Source organism: Engraulis encrasicolus, chromosome 15, assembly GCF_034702125.1.
Source record: "Engraulis encrasicolus isolate BLACKSEA-1 chromosome 15, IST_EnEncr_1.0, whole genome shotgun sequence".
Classification (NCBI taxonomy): Eukaryota; Metazoa; Chordata; class Actinopteri; order Clupeiformes; family Engraulidae; genus Engraulis; species Engraulis encrasicolus.
Genome location: NC_085871.1, coordinates 47,336,432 through 47,344,559, shown reverse-complemented (window position 1 = coordinate 47,344,559; position 8,128 = coordinate 47,336,432).

Here is an 8,128-nt window from a genome sequence, read left to right as displayed (position 1 = left end):
TATTGTTATATGATTATTATTATTATTATTATTTGCGCCCAATTATTATCTACACTGAATGACAAAGCGTATGGTTAAATGCATTTCTTAATTAAGCTACCACCTTCTTACTCACAGGACTGAATTGACACATCATCCATCACCAGCATCATCATCCTTATTGAGGTCAAGCCCCCATTCTTGCTCATTTGACCCAAGAATCTATCGGATTGGCATTATTCCAAACAAATGGCCCACATAACTCAAGGTAGCCCTACTACCTTTAACCTACTATGGACAAATTGTAGTTCTTTTCATTCTTGAATCAAGCCCTCCCCGTAGCCTAAGCCATGAGTAAAGTTACATAATAAGCTCTAGTCGCTCACATAAAAAGCACACACAATCCTTTACGCTCGACTAGAATTTCACTACCAATTGGGCCACTACAGTGTGACTCCAGCTCAAGCCACTCGAATGTAACGGACAACCTGGAACTGAAGTCACCGTGACACCCGTGTCGCTGTTTATGGAAGAAACTAAACTGCTACTACACTGAGTTGTGACACACACTTCTTGTACAACAGCGGCAGTGACAATGTTTAATCTGTAAGCGGTTTATCTCGAAGTGACAGAGTGAGCTGAGCGACTCGCGTTTCCATATTCATCATGGCGAGTGTTCCAGCGCCTGCGCCGGCCACGAGCGCTCCATCTCTGAAGGTAAATACGGCGGAAAGCGAGCTCGACTCTAGAATGCTGGAGTTCCCACGGCACGTTCGTGCTAATAAGTCTCTCGTGTCTGTGCGTGCGTGTGTCTCGGCTTAAAGTTGTGCTCGTGACCAGACACAATCCGGCTCCGTCCCGAGTCGTTCCTTACAGAATCATTTGGTCGCGTGGAAAAGAATAGGCTTTGGATTGAGAAATAGGCTATGTCGAATGTATACCTGTCATTATGTTTGTGTGGTTAACAGTATTTTGGATCGCTGCCCTTTATATGCCTACACAATGGCAATAATGCCGTCTACATAACAGACACCATTCAGACATCATACATCGTTTTGGAAAGGGTGTCCTATTGGTAGATAACGCGCTTGGTGCGTCACAGCCCAGACAAGTGCGTCCTTGGGCTGTTTATATTAGATGAGCAAGTGCACAGCCAGCCACAGACCGGACCGGATGCTGTAAGAACGCACTCTGAAAGGATCCACACCACCAGGTGGTATCCTGAAATCACCCCCGCCACGGCGAACAGGGATGATGTAATCAATGCGTTAGTCTATCTCAACTCTAGTCCTTCACCAAGGCATAGCGGCGTAAAACGGTCGTTCATTTGTTATGTAATTCCTCATTTCATATTGTGTGTGTGGGCTACTGCCATGACGGCAAGGACCAATTTAGGTAGGAGAGGTGTGTGTGTGTGTGTGTGTGTGTGTGTGTGTGCCTGCGCGTGCGTGTGGTGTGAGGTGAGAGGGGGCGGGGGTGGGGCTGTGTGTGCGTGGATGATTCAATAAATATTGCAGAGGGTGGATCATTGTTCAGGCGTTCACTGTTCCGTATATTATTTACTGGAAGCTCAAACGTCAGGGATGAAAAGTCAACCCAGGGACATCAACAAAAACACACACACACACACAACACACAACATTTTGAATTTGTGCATTCAGTCGGTAGCAATGTGTGTGTGTGTGTGTGTGTGTGTGTGTGTGTGTGTGTGTGTGTGTGTGTGTATCAAATGTCGCTGACTCTTCCTGCGTGTGCTTTCTGTTCTACAGGCTGCAGGTGCGGAGGTGTCCAGTAATGGCCTGGGAGAGGGCAGCCAGAGCTTCAAGGTAAACTGACCACCCCCCACGCACACACACACACACACACACACGCACGCACGCACACACGCGCACACACACACACACACACACACACACACACACACACACACACACACACACACACACACGCATGCACACACAAACACACACACGCACACACACACGCACACACACGCACACACACACACACACACACACACACCCCACCCCGACCCTCTCTCCTATCATCTGTGCTGAGGTGTCCAGCAATGGCCTGGGAGAGGGCAATCAGAGCTTTAAGGTAAACTAACCACCCCCCGCACACACACACACACACACACACACACACACACACACACACACACACACACACACACACACACACACACACACACACACACACACACACACACACACGCACACACACACACACACACACACACACACACACACACACACACACACACACACACACACACACACACACACACACACACACGCACGCACACACACACACACACACACACACACACACACCCCACCCCGACCCTCTCTCCTATCATCTGTGCTGAGGTGTTCAGTAATGGCCTGGGAGAAGGCAGCCAGAGCTTTAAGGTAAACTAACCACCCCCCGCACACACACACACACACACACGCGCACACACACACACACACACACACACGCACACGCACACGCACACGCACACACACACACACCCCATCCGACCCTCTCTCCTATCATCTGTGTTGAGGTGTCCAGCAGTGGCCTGGGAGAAGGCAGCCAGAGCTTCAAGGTAAACTACTCATCTGTGCCAATGGTAAACTACTAGATAGCCAGAGCTTCAAGGTAAACTACTCATCTGTGCCAATGGTAAACTACTAGATAGCCAGAGCTTCAAGGTAAACTACACAATCCTGTGCACCTGTGCCAGCCATCAATGGTTAACTAATATGGTACATATCCAGAGCATCACTGTACCCCCACTCCCCCTATAAAACAGTCTGGTACTTGGAAGGGATAACACTTCTCTACGAAGGAGATTTCAGTCATTTCTCCTGAATGTCTAAAAACACTCAGTAATATTTTCAGAGAACAACATATTTTGAGAACCTGTTGTCCCTGCTCCTGTCCACCTGTTGTCCTCAGATGGGTCATGGGTACACAGTAAAAACTGCAGTGTTAATGCAACACTAACAGAGTCGATTTAACACCTCCTAGAGTTTATTTGGTCCCAAAGCACTCTCTAAGTGTTGAATTAACACTGCATTTTTTACTGTGTAGAGTCCAATGTTACTGTCTTCAGGCTGACTAGAAAGGTGTGTATAGGTGTGTGTGTATAGGTGTGTATAGGTGTGTATAGGTGTGTATAGGTGTGTATAGGTGTGTGTGGCACCATTGATGTTCGGCACTATGTGGGCTGGGATTCTGACTAATGTTTTGGCAAAGGACGCGCTCAACTTCTTGGAAAAAACGAAAGTCTTTGGGTGCGATATAAAATGTATCAACTTTAGGAAGAAAAATCTGCACTCACAAACTGCGTCTCATTATTTATTTATATTACCACCATGTCCAAAAGCAAACGCGTTTCGGCTATCAAGCCTTCATCAGTGCGTGGTCTGACTAATGCCTCTTTTCTACAGCTCGACACAGCATGACTCAGCTGCCACTTTTTGGCGGTAACTGAGTCACGCTTTGTCAAGCTCTAGGCCTACCAGAAAACTGGCAATGGAAAAGAGGCATAACAGACCTAGACTATGGTTCTGAAACGGGATGCACAGAAAAATAGTGTGGCACAACCCATGTAAGGCGGGCCATGATTGGAATACACCGGTATATAGGGGGCCTTGTTGCCATGGTAAAGTTTGGGAAGCCCTGGCATAGACAACGCCATGATTAGAATCTACTGGTATATGGGGGGCCTTGTTGCCATGGTAAAGTTTGGGAAGCCCTGGCATCGAGAACGCCATGATTGGAATCTACTGGTATATGGGGGGCCTTGATTGGAATCTACTGGTATATGGGGGGCCTTGATTGGAATCTACCGGTATATGGGGGGCCTTGATTGGAATCTACCGGTATATGGGGGGCCTTGATTGGAATCTACCGGTATATGGGGGGCCTTGATTGGAATCTACCGGTATATGGGGGGCCTTGATTGGAATCTACCGGTATATGGGGGGCCTTGATTGGAATCTACCGGTATATGGGGGGCCTTGATTGGAATATATCGGTATATGGGGGGCCTTGATTGGAATCTACCGATATATGGGGGGCCTTGCCATGGTAAAGTTCGGGAAGCCCTGGCATAGACAACGCCATGATTGCATTACCCTCAGTTGATGTTTTTATCCAAAGAGACATGCAGTACAGTTATCACAAGGTATTGTTTACAGTCACTGGAGTAATGTGGGGTCTTGCCAACTGTGTGTGTGTGTGTGTGTGTGTGTGTGTGTGTGTGTGTGTGTGTGTGTGTGTGTGTGTGTGTGTGTGTGTGTGTGTGTGTGTGTGTGTGTGTGTGTGTGTGTGTGTGTGTGTGTGTTCAGGCACAGCCACGTGTGTAAACTGAATACAATGATTGATATCATTTGTTATCCATTTACACATAATGTCTACAGGTATGTCTTTGAGCCAGTGATATTTTGCGCGTGCGGGCACACGCGCGCGCGTGTGTGTGTCTTTGTGTGTGTGTGTGTGTGTGTGTGTGGTGTGTGTGGTGTGTGTGTGTGTGTGTGTGTGCGCGCACGTGTGTGTGTGTGTCTGTCTGTCTGTTTGTGTCTGTGCGGGTGTGTGTGTGTGTGTGTCTGTGTCTGTGTGTGTGTGTTGAGACCTATTCCCCAACCATCAGGCCACATTTGACATTGGAAGAGGATATACAGTAACAGGGTCAAAGACGTCTTTGTCATTCAGTGTTACAGACACCTTCTGCCGACTGTAACTGCAAAAAAACACGATTTTTAAATTGTTTCAAGTGAATGGATGACAGCCGAGGTTTACATGAATTCCCTGTAACAATAAATAAATAAAAAGAGTCATGTTTTTTACAGTTACAGTCAGCAGAAGGTATCCGTTACACTGAATGACAATGCCATTTTGCACGTCTTTGACCCAACAGCACATGCTATTTAAGAGCAGCCACCCCCAAATTTTAGAATTCTAGGGCCCACTTTGAAATGTGAAAAAGTTTTAGATATATATATTTTTTTGCGCTTTTTATACCTTTATTTTTCACAGAACAGTGCAGGAAAGACAGGAAATGAGTGGGAAGAAAGAGGAGATGAGTGGGGAGAGAGAGACAGAGAAGAATCGGCAAATGACCCGTGCCAGAATCCAGCCCAGGTCGCTAGCGTAGTAACCCACCCAGTGCCCTACCCATTAGGCCACAGTAGGGCCGAAATGTGGAAAAGTTACAGGGAAGTGAATAAAGAAACACTCATCAGATTTCTTTTTTCATTTTTAATCGCCTCACATCACAGACGTTTCGCCATTTCACACTGAAGAAGGGTGTAAGCCCGAAACGTCTGTGATGTGAGGCGATTAAAAATGAAAAAAGAAATCTGATGAGTGCTTCTTTATTCACTTTCTTTTGAGATTTGAGTTCATTCATTGACAAAGTTAAGCACCCAGTGTAAAGTATAAGAAGACAAGGTGTTGAGCGCGCTTCCTGATCTTTCTACGAAAAGTTACACGGCCCATTTTAATGCCTTACACACCACCTTCGGCCCATAAACCACACTTTATTAAACACTGGCCCAAACTATTGCTGCAACAAATGCATTTTCGGGGTTGCTGTGGTGCAGCGTACAAAACCCCCTCCCCTCACATATGGACTTGAAGTTGTCTATGGCAACGAGGCACCCTTTCAATTCATGAAAAGGCACCCCAAGCCGACAAGCCGTAACATGGCATCGCATCCGATACCACACAAGCTTAGAAAAGTAACACATTTGGAGACTTCACACGACCTACGTTCGAAGTTGCAGCTGACTGGGGCGATCTATATTTACTTTATTGTGCGTAAATGGCAGATGAAAGATTCCACCGACTAGCATTAACTTATCAATTCAGACAAATATGTATTATATTACATAATTTATTTATCAGCCATGTTTCCGCGGCACCCCTGAGGGGGGCCCGCGGCACCCCTGAGGGGGGCCCGCGGCACCCCAGGGTGCCCCGACACCCCTGTTGAGAAACACTGGTCCATGGGGGCCGAGGTTCGAATCTGGCCAGGGTCATGTCCCAATCCTGGCCCATCTCTCTCTCCCTTTAGCTAAGACTTGGAACAACATGAACACTTGTAACAACAAGAATAAGAACAACCAAAACAAAACAAAAACAAAACCATACAAGTGCAGTTCTGGGGCCCCTTTCTCGAAAGCGTAGTTGCTAACTAGTTAGCAACTTAGTAGGTTGCCAATGGGAAATTGCATTGCAACCGAGTAAGTTGCTAACTTGAGAAATGCACCCCTGGCTGACCCCTTGGGATGTTATTGAGATCCCTGTTGCTTTGTGGAGCACTGTGAGCCAGTGTGATAATCAACAGTGACCTAAAGCAGTGATCCCCAAACTGTGGGCCAAGGCCCTCTGCTGGGCATAGACAGGTCATAAAAATGTAGCCTATTTTTTCCCCATATGATTTCAATTACTGTATTGAGTAAAATGTATGTGACTCGGTTGAAGAATGCTCATAGTAGTCTTGTGTATTGAGTTGTGATTTCAGGCTCTTCAGGTTTTAGGGTTTCTCTTATCAACAATGTGGGTATGGTAGAGCTGAATGAACATATTCAGATGCACAAATGAGTGTCCTAGCTTAAATGCAACTTATTTAATGTTTTTATGTGCTTCGGAAGTTGAGATATTTATGTTTTACAGTATTTCTCAATTGGTTTTGTACATTTCTCAAATCTCTCTCGCAATTTGCAAAACATAATATTCATTCTCAAAACAGCTTTAACAAATGGCAAAACACCGTGGATGACCTGCAAAACCGAGTCTCTTGCTCAAAACCCAAGTTTTTGTGTCAATTAACGTATCAGTGCCAGCAGAATGGTTAGTCATTGTGTCATAGTGTAGTCCGTGTATGGACAAGCTAGTCAAATCGATTTGTCATGTTGTCAATTGAATAGTACACTCTTGAGGATCTTTTCTGAAGCAAAATGTTGTTTAGATTGGATGGGAAATGTTGTAGATTTGACTTTATACAAAGTATTACATTGATCAGATAAGATTGTCCTAGATATACATTTAGACTATGACCTATTTATTGATAGGTTTTCTCATTGCAAAATGGGAAGAATAGCAAACTCTGGTTGAGGTGTCAAAATGCGCCCTCTACCATCCCTTTTTACTTGTCTTGCAAGCCCATGTGAAAAAAAATCTAGAACTGTAAAGCAAAATAAATTTGAAACAATACACTGATACTGTACAAAGTGCACTTACTGTCTTGAGAAATTATAGGGAAATATTGTAATTTTGCGTGAAGCGTAATTATAAAGGCCACATGAGGCAAAGAGTAATATAATGCAGTACAGTGCCTACTGTTGTATTGTATGCCTGTTTTCTCTATCCCTTATACTGCCTTTGATTAGAGAGAGTCAATATTTACCTGCGAGCAATTTACCAATTCAGATCACATTTATAGACAAAAATCCAATGGAAATTATACAGAGCACTGTTAACAAACTCAGCTAGTTGAAATCCTGGCACCTGCATACTTTCCACCAGCCCCAAACTAGAGAATATCACTTTGAAATGTGGAAAAAATACTTGGCCCATCACACCATAATCCATTTTAGCTTAATCATTCTCAAAACTTCTTGTTCAATTGTGACTTCCTGCCATTACCTGTGCACATGGTAAAATACGTTTTTCATAGTTTTCAGCATTTAGCAAATGCTTTCGTCCACCATGCAATGGTTGTGTACAATTCTCAGCTTTTTCGTACATTATCAATTGCTTTTGTCACATCACTAAAANAGCTTTGTCACTGAATGCATGAAACTATCGCACCCCCCAAAACATTTAGGCCCTAGGTCATAGTTTAAGTCTTGACATGCAAAATGATTTTCCAAGCTGTCATAATGTGATAAAAGCCCTGAGCTATCGGCCTAGATCTTTATTAGAGAAGTGAAGTGAAAGCCCACCTGGGAAGCTGCAACTCCCGTTGTCATGGTGACACAGCACTCCACTGCACACAAGTGCACACTGCACACAACGACATTGGATTCATGCCTCATCCCCAATGGCGCCCCTTGACCTTGGGCTGCAATCAGCCACCATGTGTTAGTATCATATTTTGGCAGAATTCATTGTTGTCATGGTTGGCGTAGGCCCTATACTTTCAGTTTTT